Source organism: Botryllus schlosseri, chromosome 6 (assembly GCF_051294905.1).
Source record: "Botryllus schlosseri isolate E-star chromosome 6, Bs_hap1, whole genome shotgun sequence".
Taxonomy (NCBI): Eukaryota; Metazoa; Chordata; class Ascidiacea; order Stolidobranchia; family Styelidae; genus Botryllus; species Botryllus schlosseri.
Genome location: NC_137241.1, coordinates 2799215 through 2817168, shown reverse-complemented (window position 1 = coordinate 2817168; position 17954 = coordinate 2799215). Strand labels below are relative to the sequence as shown.

General features: G+C 39.4%; 1 protein-coding gene and 1 long non-coding RNA gene across 2 annotated transcripts in view; both read left to right on the top strand.

Annotated features, from left to right (window-relative positions):
* The first annotated feature begins 402 nt into the window (after positions 1-402).
* The window catches only part of LOC145440953 (uncharacterized), an 87109-nt gene continuing 69557 nt past the window's right edge, over positions 403-17954 (top strand). Inside the window, exon 1 of the mRNA XM_080318744.1 lies at positions 403-496. The gene's annotated coding sequence lies outside the window, so the exon portion shown is untranslated. The remainder of the gene's footprint in view (positions 497-17954) is intronic.
* LOC145440864 (uncharacterized) lies at positions 13311-15049 on the top strand. The gene is made up of 2 exons (XR_013915639.1): positions 13311-14342; positions 14827-15049. It is a non-coding gene; the product is annotated as an uncharacterized LOC145440864 (long non-coding RNA).

Sequence of the window (17954 nt, the reverse complement as noted above, 5' to 3'; positions counted from 1 at the left end):
TTGGCCCGCGAGTTTCAGACCCCTGATCCAGGTGATGTAAAGAAGAGGCATGTACAGATCGCACGCAGAATGAGCGTAACATCTCGAAGATATCATAAAGAGGACAAGCGATAAAAATGAGAGAGCACGTGTGTCGGGAGGCGAGGTCGATACCAGATCGTTCGAAATGGGGCAATTTGAAATGTAAGCCGGTTGAAGTTGTAATATACGTTGAATGCAAAAAGGAAGTAAGCCGGTATATCGGTACTACAGCTCACGAATGGACCATCGGTAAATGAGCACGCGACAGCCTACATGCTATGACAATGTTTTGGTTTATCTGGTCTATTGTTATTCTAACCTGTCCGACTCATCTTTACTAAAATACAATTTGTCTGGCGTTCTGCATATTTCATTGAGAAACCTATACTGACTAAGGAAGGAGCACGATTAGGCATCCTAGGGCATGTTGCAAGAGTTAGAGATCACTGAGAGTTAGTTCGACTGGACCCCACCGGTAAGATAACTTCCCGTGATCCAATTTCATTGGTGTTACGGAATTAAGAAAAGGTAGTTATCGACCGTGTTAGCATTATTATTGTTTTTATTATTATTGTACAAGTCTGCTGGCGTTTATCACGTTTGACCTATATGTAAATGACTACAGCGCCACAGGCTATAATTACCATATGCGACCAAAATACTTAAGATGTTCATTTAGCTTGGACAATACGGATTAGAAATTAACCGTTCGGGGTAAAGAGCTTCAGAATTATACAGAACGATAACTTTGCATTGTTAATTTACTCAATGAAACTTTTCGACTGACTCTCATCAGTAGCTAGTTAACGTCAGTAATGTGAATCAAACTTGGAATCTACAAAATATTTAGTTCGTGCGCGACGTAATAATATCGAAAACAAATACTAGTAGACAATGACAGTGAGGTACGGTAGTCACAATGCAAAACAAACTTTAACAGACACAGACAGAAGTTCATTTCCAAAATGGCCAGCGATGAGACCATCAAGTCATTAAGTAAGCTGGTCACCTTGTACTGTCAACAGGCCTTTACGCATTGGAATGTAAGATTCATTATCAGGTGCATATTCGGTTGAAATAAATAAGAAAACAGTTTAGAGGCAGCCCGTCTAACATAGAATCGCATTCTGCAGCTTTTTCATCGTAGATTTCAGGACCTGCAAATGGAAAAGTGAACAGCAACTAGCAACTATGGACTATTGACCGTTGATGCATTGTTTAGCGCATTCAGGTTGCGATAAAACGTGTTGTCCAACAGCAGAATTGCAAGCGGAATCTTGATCATAATCGTGGATCGAGTTGCCGACAGACTCCATGCAGTGACTGACTTCGAGAAGCATCGCTCGCGGTTTTCTAAGTCGCCCGAACCGTGTTTTTGTTTGGAATATTTTATTCTCGAATGCATCATAAAAAGAAACATGCGAATAGAATAAATATAGTCGCGACTTCGGTCACATCAAAAATATACAATGTATATATTTAGAACAATACCCGCCATTTACGATGGCGGCGTCAAAATTAAATATTACACATAAATAAATGGGTGAAATCACATACATGAAATGAGATATAATAAGGAATAAGGACAGGAGAGGACGGGGCCAGTTCGCCAGAAGAACATGAAACATAGAAAAAAGACCCCCACCAAAACAACACAATACATGGTGGTGGGAGCCGACAAACAACAGAAATATGGGGCGAACTGGCGAGATCCGACTGCAGGCATTTAAAAAATAACCATTGTGGGGAAAATGATATCTGTTGTTGCACATGAAGAGGGGAAACTCCTCCCCCTAGCAATTGGGTACCACACAGGATGTTAAATTGAAAAAAAAAATCAAACTAAGAGTCCCTTTCACGTTAATTTGGGAAAAGCCGGTGACAAATCCGGTGTCCACTGTCCATGTGCCTGCAGTCGAGCCCCGTGATGGCTAGTCGTATATTCAATGATAAGAACACATAGGCACTCAGAGTGAGTGGTACGAGGAAAAGAGAAAAGCACATGTGCGCGCCTAGCGCGGCGCAGAAGGAAAAACATAAAACATCAGTGGATAGACAGGATAGGAAATAAAGTTGCGTGAAAAAAGGGGGGGTCAAGTCCTCTCGTTGTCCCGAAAACTACACCAAGCCTTCCAGACCCGATGTGAGCCGCGCTGAGACAGTGCCACACTGTCCTCCATAGTTCAGTGGCTCCCAACCGCCGGTCCGCGACGACTTTCCTGCCGGTCCTCCAGGTATATTGCAATCTTATACCTTAATTTCAAGGTGCAATATGTTGAAGGCTTGATTATTGATAAAAATAAATAATATATCAAGTTGTATACTGACTCAGAACTTCGTGAGGTAACATATTCGATTTGACTTGAAGTTCAAGCCGTGTCCTTTGGCGACATGGGAGCTACAGGTAAGAGCTGACTCGCCAAACCGCGCAGTTTGCGCGATCATTCGTTTTCGATTCATTCATATTGTGCAGGACCGTAACTGCCACACCCCAAACCCCCAAACAGACCGAGGACGAGCTTGAAAGGGCCGAGATTATTTTGTGAATGAACATATATTATAGAGTCTTTTTTAACCATATCGAACCTCTTTCCAAATGTTTTCGCGCTCTGCGAGATTTACTGTCACTAAATGTCTAGATTATTGAGTTCCCTTGTCCCAAGAAATACGCATGATTTATAGAAATACGAATTTCAGCGACATCCATTACCGCGCCACGACGGATCAACGCATAACGAAGTTTAGACTAACATGAGAGTCCGTGCCAAAGAATTCGGCAGCGAGAAAACCTTAGCCAAAAAAAACTGCCCTCTGCTGATTGAAAACTTCGATTATACATTAGACATGTGGTAATCGCGATTAGTAATCGTAATCGATTGCGACGATTACAGCATGTTCATATAATCGTAATCGCAATCGATTACATTGACAAAAATTCCGAAGTAATCGTAATCGACTACTTCCCATATCTAATCGATTTCTTTGTGAAAGAACGATTACTTTTTATTTGTACAAGGAATATGACATTAACTGAACATTTGTGAACTCTGAACAAGGAAGACATATTATAGGAGGTTAACGCCACTGCTCATTATTACGTCAGAAGTATTAGCTTTGCTCATCATTGCGTAAGAAGTACCCACACATGGTAATTTAGACATTCGATGTACATTGTACGTTAGGGCTGTTCAAAAATAACTTTTTTTCGGATTCCAGCCATTCACTGATTAAATTGCCAGGTTACCCTAAAAAGCGCTGCACACCAAATTTGGTTCAATTCTAACAAGTATAGGACTCTGCAAATCCAATTAAAATCTTAAATTTATTATGGGAAATTAAAAAAAAAATTCCAATTTTCTGCCAACCCCATGAAATTGAAATTTGAATCAATTCCGACCAGTAGAAGCGGAGGGTATGTGAGTTTTTCGTTGATAAATCGCGGATAATCCACCGATCAAGGATAATCCGCGATTTATCAACGAAAAACTCACATAACTCCGGTTCGACTGGTCGGAATTGACTCAAATTTGTTTTGCAACGTCTTTGAAGACAGCTCGACAATTTCATGGGGTTGGCAGAAAATTTGAAATTTTTTTTTTCAATTTTCCATATTGAATTAAAAATTTTAATCGGATCTGCGGAGTCCTATACTCGTTAGAATTTAACCAAATTTGGTGTGCAGCGTTTTTTTGAGCAACCTGACAATTTAATCAGTGAATGGCTGGAATCCGGGAAAAAAGTTATTTTTGAACAGCCCTATTGTACGTACATTGTAGTGTGATTGTAAGAACACCCGCCGTGCTGTATATCAGGTTATGAATACACTTGAGACTCCACTCCCTGACAGCAGGATAATAATTACCACTCTGCCTAGTTTCAAATAGTGTCCGGTCAATACCGAGAAAACCATTACCGAGAATGCCATCACCGAGAATGGACACCACTGATGTCTATACCCGGTAATGTCCGTTCTCGGTAATGGTTTTCTCGGTATTGGTATAGTACCTTGGAGGTTAACCTTACCAAACATCAATACATAATTATTTGAAACGGTTCTATACCAAAACCGAGAACGGACATTACCGGAAATATACATTACAGAGAATGGCCAAGGTCGAGAATCTAACCTAGTGAGACGGACGTTGTCGAGAATGTACACCCAGTTTACACCAGTTTGACCTCTGCTGCTTGGCGAGCAGTAGGCCTATGTTTGTTTGTTTTTGTGGTATTCATGGTGTTTGTCGACTGCCATGGTCATTTACACCAGGCCGATATTCTTCTTATTTTCCGTAACTGCCGACTTATAGCACGACCCACATCTAGGCTTTTTGTAAGACACCACTTTCGCGGATGAGGTGGCGAGGAGGAGCCTAGGTAAACCTCCAACACTTAGGGGACGGATTTCGGAAGTCGACCTCGGTCGTACTCGAACCCGCACCCATTGGTGCTACAGCCGCGGTTTATACCAGAGTTGGATCGATTGTAATTTGTAATTGAGCTGAATGTAATTATTTACATTTTTTGATGTAATTGTAATTGTAATTGTAATTTGATAAAAATTTTGCTCAATTACAATTTCAATTACATTGTTATGGAAACCTGACAATCACAACATAAAATAATCAATCAATCAATCATTTAGTCGTCGCACCAGTGAAAATCCGGTACGGACCAGAATGATGACGAAAGGCAGCAAGGCCTTAAGGCCTTGGTACACAGTCGCCACCTGTAATAATTAGCCTTTACATCGGTGTTCTATGCGTGCCGCGTTACAACTAGATAATTCAGCCATGCTAAACTGTTTCCCATACTTCAGTAGCAGCAGAAAACTTTGCGAATTACAATATAGGCTAAACCAGTGGTTCTCAAACTGGGAGGCATGCACCCCTTGGGCGGCCTGAAAGCATCTGAAGGGGGGCGAGAAGCTCCGGTAAACTGGATTTTTTTCCGTGCTTGGCGCGATTCACCTCCATTTCATAGTTATTACTCAGTGTATAGTCCGAATTTCATATTGGACAATCCTCTTATCAACAGTCATAACCTTCCATACCATCAATCTATCCGTAAGGATTGCTAACATTTTGGTTTCATTGTGTGATATGACGATAAGGGGGGACGAAATATTTCACTGTCATGAAGGAGGGGGGGTGTCTAAAAAAGTTAGAGAACCAGTGGGCCAAACCAAATCCTAATATTTCAGCAATGGATGATCAGCAAATAAAAACTCTTCTGAAACCTATGCTGAACCACTTCCTACACCACGGTCAGGGTTTTGTTTTTAAATCTCTGACCAGTACCGAAGCTTGCTGCAACGATTGCAAAAATAAATTCATGTTTCCAACAAAGGCTTCATCAAACTTCATCACGCATTTGTAGAGATGTTTTCCCAATCTTACCTCCAATATTGGCATGCAATCTAACAGTTTTCGAGCAAGTGAAAATGTAAATGCGGACCAAAATGTTGTAATTCGTAGTTATCAGGAGGTATTTCCCTTGTATTTATTTTAATTTTGCACATCTTATCGGTATCATCCTTATCGCTTACGCGTTACCAATTACATTTTATTATCAGAGGTGGTCAAAGTAGTCACCGTCGCTACTCACGTAGAAGTAGAAGTAACGCCGGAATTTCTACTCAAGTAGAAGTAGTAGTGCTGGTTCACAAGTAAGTAAGTAAGTAGACATTCTACACCTATTTTTGCCTATAAAACTGAAAACGATCAAGTAGAAGTAGAAGAAGTCTAAAATCATAACTACTTTATAAGTAGTGCGAGTAGGCAAAATCTACTTCAAGTACTTCAAAAAGTAGAAGTACTTCGTTACTGACGGAATAGGAATAGTTCGAATACGTTCGATATCTATTTTAAACAAAGGGCATGAATGAAACATGAATACTAAATAGCTTGAGATTGTTGCTAATTACACTCTTAGAAATATTCGTAGATTTACCCAAATTATACCGGTAAATTTGTCCCGTCAGTTATATTAACGGTAAATGCCCGTTAAATTAATATACGGGCACGTCAAAAGTAAATTTACTTGTTTTTAAAGGGTAAAAAAATTACAGCTTAAATTCGTAGAAGCAATTTACGTGATAACCAGTATTTCAGATTTACTTTTGGATTTGTAAAAGCAATTTACTGGATAATAAGTATTCCGGATTTACTTTTGCATTCGTAAAAGCGATTTACTGCATAATCATTATTACCGACATTGCTATTGCACTCACAATTCGATCATTTTACACGCTTACGGTCTTGTGGACATATATGTATGTGATTTTCGTAATTACATCATGTTTCAATCATCAAGCAAATTACGACATCGATGGCCGTGCTGATTGCTAATCGGTGAATGGTATCCGGACATTTGGGCATTGCAGATACCATCGTTTATATCGCTTTATAAATAGTATCCTTTGAGACATCAGGGTCTAGCAATAGTAGCATGGCAAGCGAATTTGGTATGTTATGTAGTTTTACTGCAGGTATGATCTTATGTGTAATTATCTGTTGGACCAGTTCTGCCACCATTGTAGACTCCTTAACACATGTATGATGCAAACTAGATATCGAAACACTGGAGCTGGTGCCTAGCCGCCATGCTCCTTTGCCATTGCGACGAGAGTAGTAGACGTCTTTTACCTTTTTCCTGCGAATGGCTTTCTGAATTGTTTGATCATGAATTCGTAGCTGCTCGAGCGAACAGTACATTGTGACGTCATACATATTCCAGACATAGTGGCGTCAGACGTCAGACATATCTGAGCCTGAGCAGTGAGCACGTGTGGCTGAATGTTCCGAGATAGATATTATATCCACGCGATGTTTTCGTATTGGATAATAACAAGATGCGTTGCTGTAAGATATTGAGGGTTTCGAAGCCACAGCTTAACTCTAGCTTTAGAATATTGCAGGTGTTGATAGCAGATATTGTAGGTATAGCAGTATCCGAGCTCAAATCTGGCAAGTTATTCTCAGTCCTGTTTCTGAAGACGTATGTATTTTCGTTACAGTTTAATGGTGAACAGAAGCTATGGCTTGTATTACATTTTCTGACATTGAACTACACGAAAATGGAAGCGTTATGGCATTATGAATCATGACGTCAAATGCTTATGTGATAGGAAGGGATCATTTCGCCTCTCGCTTCCAGCACGACGCCGTGCGAAATACATTGGACGTGCGATGGAAAGGAGTATTGCCAGAAAAGTTTGCAATCACGCTGGAAAAGATGATTCAGGTACGAAGTGCTAGGCCATGGGTATCCGTATCAAACTCAACTTGCGTCGCTGGCCAGATTCAAACTTTCAAACGCTCGCGGGCCGGATCAGTCAAATCATTCCAAAATGTTACGGTACATCAAAACGCCCGACCTTACTTTTCGCTTGAATAGTTTATTATCAATCCTGTATACATTTTGGTATGTTACATAACATTCACGATCATATCATATGGATATATTCTAGCAGCACCTTTACTCGCAAACTACGGAATTTTGGCAAAAATTCAAAGATTGATCGTTTGAACTCAACCGCTAAAACACTGACTCAAACGACGGAATAAGCTGACATATTTGTATGCTCCCTTTGTTTTATTTGTAATCTGCCGTTAACTCATCGTATGCGCTTTTTGAGGAACACAAGTGATTTAATTGTAAACGCAGACGTTAGAATTTGGCTCATTATTAATCGTCCTTCGGGTTGCTCCGTCTGTCTGGGGCCTTTAAGTAGAAGTGATAGAGCAGTGCAACCAAATATATTTGAATTGTATTTTTTATAAATATTATATTCTCCATGCGACCTGCATATAACAGTTTTTTTTTTCACTTCACGAATAACTACTTTTTGGCTCATTTCTTCATAAAAATATGAACTCAGTGTGCACTTTTTGGAGTTTTGGGAATTGGATGTCAGTAGTTATATAGATCGCTCGTGACGGGCTATGGGGTTCTTATGGGCCCGCTGGTGACTCGCCGCGAAACTCGTGTTGGTGATTCGCCCTTTTCGACCCCCCCTATCGCTGGTGAGTCGCCATGTGTTCTTATGGGTGCGGTCGTGATTCGCCCTTTCAGGTATGGGCTGCGTCGGTGACTCGCCGCGAAAACTCGTGTTGGTGACTCGCCTTTTTTACTATAGGCGGTGGCGGTGATTCGCCTGTCATGTATTCTTACGCGGTCTCTGGTGACTCGCCATGTGTTCTTATGGGTGCGGCCGTGAATCGCCCTTTCGGGTATAGTCAACTCTCGCGCTGTGTTGAATATGTATCAAGTAAATAGTCACGTGATTGATTCTTAGATAATGTGTATATTACAAATTGTTAAATATGACCGATTCGAGTTAATCCCAACGTTTACGGTGAGTGCGACAATGATATATCGTTATTCTTATGGCGGGGGTGGCAAGCGGCTATTGCGTCTTATGGGTGCGGTCGTGATGCGTACTTTCGGTATAGACTGCGGGCGGCATGTCGTACTTTCAGCAAAAAGGGTGTGAAATAGTTTGCTGAATCTAGGAATCAGTCGCTTGGTTATTAGTTTACCACGGAACCAGCGTAGACGGTGATTCCAATACCAACAATAGCCGCGTTCACATATTAACACTCCAAATAGGTGTGAAATAGTTTGCAAACCCTGCGTTCGCTGACAAGATAATGTCTCAGACATACGCGACTTGATGTTACAGGCATATCGATCGCTCACGCGGTGAAATTTTCGTAAGCAGTTTGGCACAGAGCTTGATTTCACTCGTACGATTTAATAAGTAACGAATAACAGACCGCCAGTGTCGGTAACTTGAATAGCGACAAATTGTCACTTATTTCCGCTCTAACCCTAATCCTTTGTGAAGTGAACGCTTATTCAAAAGGGTGTGATATCATTTTAAAATCCTACGACACTCACAGGGTAATGCTTCAGACAAAGCGATCCCTCATGCCCGCTCACAAGGTAATATTTCCGTAATTAGTTTGTCACAGAGTCGTCGCAGACGGTGATTCGTAAACCAACAATTTGACACTTTCTGGTATGGTCGCTATATGTTTTTGACACTTTGTCCGTGTTTGACTTTAGTTGTATGATAAGAATCATGCGAATATTCAAGCAATGTATCAATTGAATGGAATGAAACTTACTACACAGCTCAAGTTGATTCGTATCTGAATGTGTTAATTCGGTACAATTCTAATTAATTTGAGAAATCTTTTTAATGGGATCTTTTGATTCGACCGTAATCTGGATATTACTGACACCGACTTTCAGTCACATTGAATTATTCACACATTCCACGCCACTGTTTTAACAGTTATAGAATCAATACCAACTATCTCTAACCCGATAATATTCAATCATTTTGGTAATTTACCAACTTTAAATCCATTCGCAGATGTACTAAAGGTAAATCCAAATAATCCAAAATGAAATATTTGGACTTTGACATAGTCTGAATTGAAATAGATTGACAAACATGACTACCAACTTTCCCGCAGTCCCATTTCGATATTATATGCACATTGATTTGAAACAAGTAATGAAACATTGCAACTCTATTCGCGATCCCGCTTTCCGTTTGTCAAAGAGATATTTTAGCATCTTACCATACTCAAAAGAATTCTTCACAACATTAACAATTGTTAAAAATCTAGTTTTCACTTACTTGATTATATCACTACAACTCACAAACTTGAATTAATTCATCCTGGCTGTATTCGTATGATCGGTCTTTTTTATTCGATTGTAAAGGTCGTTACTATTCTGAAGACAAAGTATTTACTAATCGGTACATGTACGATTTGACTTGGACATATTATATTTTGAGTATACGAGATTTGAATGTCCAAACAATAACTGAGAATTAATTTATCACAATTAAATCCGTATATTACAGCGTAAAAGATATTGGGGTGTCAGCAACTCTGTACGGTCGTAGTTACAACCACTTTAACTAATCTACCCAGGCAACTCGTCATGATCATTCCTGAAATCAACACAAACACGACCACTGACTTGAGTTAACCACGAAACAGCATCAAGTTTTAAATCCGCTTGCAGCTGACGGATTATTCGAATGCATCGATGGGGAATATTATTGAACTCGTCGGTATTGTTACTTCATCAAATTACACCGACTGCGAAAGTTAATATCGAATGGTAAGACTTGATCACATATTTGTTGATCACAGACATGACAAAAAAAAAACATTACCGAGATTTTATAAACTAGTCATATTACTCTACACATCTATCAATATCAAAATGCGAGTCATCCAATTTTTCTACTAAAGTAACATTGCACTTTCGGATTCGGATTCGGTATAGTCATACAAATTGTATTAAATCCAACATCAAAACAAAAGGAATTTTTTTTTTTAGTTTATTGAAATCAAATCATTCGTCTTCGACTTGTCCTTTTCTAGATTGCACGCAACAATTCGGTACGAATGAGCTGTAACCAAAGTTAAGAATTCTTTGTATCCACAGATATAGAAGATGAATATAGCTAACACAATCACGAATCGACGTTTCAGAGTATTTCACGGATGTAATAAACTTGTTAGTGTCGCCTATCTAAAAGTATGCATGCGTTCGATTTCCATACCGACTGTTGCGATGTTTAGGATTCGCTTACAATGACCAAGAGTGAGGATTTAACATCAATGTCGTTACTGGAGGTATTCACAACAGAGAATCGAAACATTACACAGTGTGAAAATATATCTTTGATATCAAAGCACTATCCCAAGTACACGATTAATACTCAACTCCGTTCACACTTTCTATAGAACGTGCTAAACGTAAAATATCACGAGGTTGCACTCTAAGACTTTGATCATTACAAAAGTAAATTGAATATGTTTGCTCGACGCATTCAATTCAACTAGAAATGTCTAGTGCACAACAATCGTAATATTAAGGAAGTACTTGCTACACTGTAATTCACTAAACGTGTTTTGCATTGTTGTTCATTTGTAGCATTGATTGTTTTTGAACCCTCAAATAATAATTCCCGACATGAAACCAAACCGCTGAAAGTCGTTACCAACACAAAGAAACACTTTGTACGATGTTTGCCAAATGTACCCTATGGTTAGGTGTACTAGAATTATTTGTGTAACACATACACCGACAATGTAATCGAGAATTTTTCCGTTGTCATTCGCTAAAGTAAATGTCATCGCAATACTCTGTCACTAAAGATCTTACTTGTATCTGATTGAATCACCGATAATTAACTCGCTAAATCAAACCATAAGGAAATTTCACTCACTCATCAGATATGAAACAGCGTCGCTTAATCGGTGTAGATCGTTTTTCTAAATGCAAATCATACCTGACCAACAGAAAACAATTTTCACTCACCTTGTAATGAAACCAAGTGGTGGACCTTCGTTCAATATTTTGTTTGTGTCAAATACTTTGCAATAAACACAGTGGAGTGGTCGAGCTTTACATCAGCAGACTGTAATCTGTAAATCAAGCTTACATCCGACTTGTAACTGTATCGTTTACCTAACCGAGTTGTATGCACAGTTTGATATTTTTTGTTATTTGGTAATTGCTGAATATAGTACTTCGAAATAATCCCTTGAACGTAATTTCCATCATCGTAATAATCGAAGTACATTTGTGTCGAATTCGTAACAGCCGACTATGACATGATAAATTTTTGACAAGTTATGCTTGGAAGATTGGTTGTATATCACGAAAAATAATTACCGCTCATATTCATACTGTTATCCATTGGTCGGTATTTTCAAACGAGTAAAATTTATTACTTGAGTTACTCCGCTTAATGCAAATGTAAACACAACCGTCTTTCAACATCACAAAGACATCGATACAAAGTATACAATCAAACGCAACAAGTTTTACTTTTGTAGGTTGTGTATGGTTATCCTGCATAACTCATTTCTTACCAAAGCCATATGAAATATATTCATGTTACACGAAAATATTCACTCATGCTACAAACCTGTACAATGATTGGTGGTGCTTTCAAACTGTTTCGACACCTCAAGAACTTTATTGTCTGAATGGTTGTTCATGTATCGTAATAATCAAGTAGTTCAACACAGAACTAGTACTAACAGAAACACCAGAGTTGTTTGCACAAAAGTTTGTATGTGTACAGTATACGAATACCATGTGTAAGTCCAGCACAATTGTGGTATCCATACGAGTTTAGTTAACACAATTTACGACACCGAGGTCGCGTCATCTTTCGTAAGACAACAAACCAAGGTTTCAGGATATGTCCATGTCATAGCAATGAATCAGCTACTCCAACAACAGAGTGCATATGTTTTCTAGTTACGGTGCTTACATCTTACACACAAATCAATCTACTTTGCTAACGAAAAGTGGTGAGTCATCATATGGTTATCCTCACTAGTAAAACATACTATCATACAAAATGGTCGTTATAGTTTGCACACCAACGGTACATCGTACAAGTAACAAGTCTCGAGCATCCAGTTATTCAAAAAACGTGAAAGTATTTCTACACCAAGTCGTTATGTTGACGAAAGCGTATATTGTAATACCATGATCGATTTGCATTCGTTGGTCACAAACTGTCACTACTCTAAATAATTATTTTTCGCTCAAACACAAAAGCATACTTGTCGCCAATCGTTTTCATCAAGTACGAGTTCAAGAAACTTACTACGACATGAATTTTTATTTTTATGTAGTGTAAATAGGTAATAATTAATTCAAGTAACACTATATCAACATCATCGAGTTGTGCTAATAGATTTACATGCGGTCTTGTGGTTTTCATCGGGACATACAGCACGAACTAACTGTAGACTCCTCTCTGTTGTACAGCTACTCGGTAATCGAAATGCATTAACATGTAAACAACGATCTTGTTTCGTCACACCAAAAATATGTTCACTGTCGCGATACTCCACACAAGACGTGCATAGCCTTTGCACACTCGTAATAGTATACCAACGTCAAGCGATAACCTTTAACAAGACCAACGACACTGAACCCACGACGTTTACCTATGTAAAATTACCACTTTCACTTACCAGTCCATCGTTTACCTGACTAAAAATATTATTTTCCTTTGGAGATCTGATGTTTACCCAGAGTAAGAAACCATTTTCACTTGTAAATATATTTTTTCCTTGGCTAACAAACCTTTTTTCACTTGGAAATATATTTTTTCTCTGGCTAACAAACCTTTTTTCACTTGGAAATATATTTTTTCTCTGGTTAACAAACCTTTTTCACTTGGAAATATCTTTTTCCCTGGGTAACAAACCTTTTTTCCCTGAGCACACAAAAAAATCTGGTAGATTTACAAAGAAATTTCTGTAAATTTTACAACGAATTACCGGTCGCAGCTAATAGCAGCGTGTAGTTTGTCATTTTACATTTTGATATGTAATATTACATTAATTTAGCTGCTAAGTCAAGTTACCAGAATTTCTTCGCAAGGTTACTGACAGTTACTCGTTACGGCATTTTAACTAGCTATTGGCAAAATTGATTAGCTTCCAAGCCCCAGCAACCAGTGGATACGTGGAAGTGCATGTCACTGTGATATCATTCTCGTTGCGATTTGACCTGATTCAACCTCGTTCGCGAGACAGGATTAGGTCACACGGAACTGATTGACCCTAGTACCAATTTCGGTATAGTGCATAGTTGGGTGCAAGAAGCAGCTGACAATGTAGTTACACCATATACATTATATTATAAGGCTATGGCTACACGGTCGGTCTCGGCGGTTAGATTTGTTGTAACAGATAGGGCTAATGAGTTACAAAAATCAGTTTAGGATATATAATCTTATTCCTGAAACTAGAAATATCAGCACAGTAGCAGGCTCAGTTGACCATTTCTTAATGGCGGACACGGCGACCTATAATAGGTTACCTTATGTTGCGCGTTGCAGGTTATTCTGAGATTCGTAGTAAACAACCAACAGTCAACTGTGACATCACAAATAGCGTCTGGTTAGGTAAGTAAGTAGGGAACCACACGTGGAGCAATAAATATCAATATATGCGAAATTAGATGCAAAAGAAAGGGACTATAGGTGTTGATAGATGTTTCTGTTTGAAAAATCAACCTGGATTGAACATTATAACGTGGACAGTAAACATTATTGGTGGCATATGTGAGCGGATGAATATCACTTATTTCAAAGTCGTCTGCGTGTCGAGCCGAGTAGCCGACTGGTCGCCATTAATATTGAGCTTTGGGCATGCAAAGGCTGACGGTGCGAAGCTTGTGACTTGTGATTGAAGAAAGTAGAGACTTTCGTTGAAGATTGTCAGGACTGATGAATGGGATGCGCATCGTAAAAGGTACAGTAGCCTACTGTATAGTATTAGTTACCGTGAATATCTACGACTGTGCACACCACCCACATGACTTAGGTTTCATGATTTAAATATTTCAGTCGCCCCATTCTCAGTTCTACTTTGGGATATTAGTCGACTTGTATAATGACCTGCGACACCACATACTCTGCCGCGGACTAGTTGAAACTGTTAGCTTGTTATTGACATTTATCGGGTCATAGCTTAGATATGTTTTCATCCACTGCTCGATATGTTTGGCTCACATGCCGCATTAAATGAGGCACCTTTTCTTTCAATACATTGATCATTTAAGTCATGAATCTCTGCTATATCATGTTAAATGAGGAGTCGTCAACTCACAATGTACCAGTACCGGTACTTCAAAACTTGTTATATTTTTGTTAGCCTATTTGTCTTAGTCTTTATAAGTCATGTCTAGGTTAGCAACTTGGCTTAGTATAGCGACTTACGCATGAATTATTTTTAGTGGAACTGCAAGATACCAGTCACACAGATGGAATGAAGACGAGAAAAAGAAACAATTGGAAGTTTATCCGGCGTTGGAATTAATTCACCTTTTCTTGGGACCACTCGTGCTATATTTGCATGCCTCCTAAACAAGAATTATACCTCCAGCAGCAATACTTTTTCATCGTGAATCATGAATGAATATACAGTTGTCCTAATGTCGTCTTGAGGGCGTGAAGAAACTTTTGCGGTATTTTGGCATCGCGTTGCTTTGGGATAGGTATGGATGTAGGCTGAGACGTGAATTTACAAGCTGGCATGTAATCTGATTTACAAGGACAGCATGTAGGGTTGTAGGTAGGTAGGTAGGTAGGTAAGGCGGTAAAAGTACAGTCTCGGTGGTAAATGTACACAGAAGAGAATGTAGATTGAATATACCAGAGGTGACTGTAACATTACAGTCTGGCATGTAAAGTTAGATTACCGGACGGTTGTAAGTTGAATTTACATTGAGTGACGGTAATGTTATATTACTGCCAAGTGGCTGGCCACCCTGCTTCCAGACATTTCGCGGTAAATCGAGGTAAATTTTTTTTTGTGTGAGCAACAAACCATTCTCACTTGGTGGTCCGTCGTTTAGCCGAGTAAAAATATCATTTTCCTTTGGAGATCCGGCGTTTACCCAGTGTAACAATACATTTTCACTTGGAAAAATACTTTTACCTAGAGTAACTAATCATTTTCTCCTGGGTAACAATCCCTTTTCGTCTGGAAACTATCATTTAACTGAGTACCAATACCGTTTTCACTTGGAAATACATTTTTTCCCCGGGTAACAATACCATTTTCGTTTTGAAAACTGACAACCACACCGGTCAATTTGATATTTTTGTATATTGTTACAACAAACAGTGACGGAAATATACACAGACAACCGGTTTCAGAGTATACCCCATCGGTCGTATCACATCAATATCATCGGTTAACCACATACAATATGCTCTTGTACACCGAAATGCATGTTTTGGAAAATTGGACAATAGGCCTCGATAGCTCTGTGATGTCCGGGTTCGTGCTTTGGATTTTCCAGAGTCAAAATGTCTGAATAAAACACCTCCTCGACTTTGGTACACGGATATGGTCGGAAAACGGTTGGATTTATGTCACCCATCGCGATAACAATTCCTGGTCGAGTTTTCCTCTGGCATGTTTGCTATATTGTGTCTTTATTGGTCAATGTATGTCTCGACATTCAGTTTGAAATCGGAAATGATAAAGTATGTAACCGGATCCGGATATCAACTCTGAATCGATAAACCAATGAACAATATTCAAAGTAAACATGTCACACCCTGTGTTTCCACGAAAAAATACCATCCAGACATACATCGCGCTTGTTTGCCCACACCAGTATACGCGCAAATGGAGGTGTGTGACATTGCATGCAATGTGTTGGTATACAAACATCGATCCACAGACATTATCATAGCTGGTGGTTTTGATATAGATCGAATGTCACCCGAAAACAACACCAATAAGCCACATTGCAATGACTCTGAGTGTTCGCTATTACATCGATATTTCCACACCGTTCACTGATTTACTCGATGGTGTTATCGTGTTGTAACATTACAAGATAGTCATTACCCTATCTGCAGACGGACCACCCAGACCAATTGGATGCATCGGTCAATATCCGTCGCGTTGTCGACACCGAAGTTTTCTGCTGCAGCGTTTGACCAATGTGAACTATCGAAGTACGGGTGCTCGAAATGATTGCGATCAGTCTTTCAGTCACGATGCATGGATATCGCTACTCCCACATAACGACTCCCGATAAATATCGCGAAAATCTCGGACTGATACTGTGATCCAATAAGGTGTGTTTCTGTGAAGACAGCAATCGTACACCACAATAGAACACTACCTCGTGATTTCACACGCAATCATCAAACACATCATCATAAGGGTCCAGTTCGTCCGGTGACATTTCGAAACGGTCGTCGCCACAAGAGATCGGTAACATTTTGAAACGACATCGTCACAAGTCTATTGACATCGATTCTGTTGGTCATGTCAATCCGTTTCACAATCCACCGTTTTTCAACTCCCCGCACCATAGTGTTACGACACAGAAAAGAAGCGTCGGTGGAAATAATAAAACACGGAAAGCACACTTTGGTGTTATTTGATATGAATTTTACACCAGACGAACCTCACATTCGAGCGATGTATTTGAATGGCGATTGTATTATTGATGTTCAGGGAAAAGAAATTTATCGATTTATCGGTTTCGTACATATCCAACAAAAACCAGGGTATGTGATTGTGCGTGGTTCGCATATTCGACTGTGAACGCTCTATTGGTATATGCTGTATAGCTCACTTTCACCGTCGTGCGAATAACCCATGTTACGGCTCCATGTTTGTGTGTCTGTATGTCATGCTTCAGATTAACTCAGAGTCATTGCAATGTGGCTTATTGGTGTTGTTTTCGGGTGACATTCGATCTATATCAAAACCACCAGCTATGATAATGTCTGTGGATCGATGTTTGTATACCAACACATTGCATGCAATGTCACACACCTCCATTTGCGCGTATACTGGTGTGGGCAAACAAGCGCGATGTATGTCTGGATGGTATTTTTTCGTGGAAACACAGGGTGTGACATGTTTACTTTGAATATTGTTCATTGGTTTATCGATTCAGAGTTGATATCCGGATCCGGTTACATACTTTATCATTTCCGATTTCAAACTGAATGTCGAGACATACATTGACCAATAAAGACACAATATAGCAAACATGCCAGAGGAAAACTCGACCAGGAATTGTTATCGCGATGGGTGACATAAATCCAACCGTTTTCCGACCATATCCGTGTACCAAAGTCGAGGAGGTGTTTTATTCAGACATTTTGACTCTGGAAAATCCAAAGCACGAACCCGGACATCACAGAGCTATCGAGGCCTATTGTCCAATTTTCCAAAACATGCATTTCGGTGTACAAGAGCATATTGTATGTGGTTAACCGATGATATTGATGTGATACGACCGATGGGGTATACTCTGAAACCGGTTGTCTGTGTATATTTCCGTCACTGTTTGTTGTAACAATATACAAAAATATCAAATTGACCGGT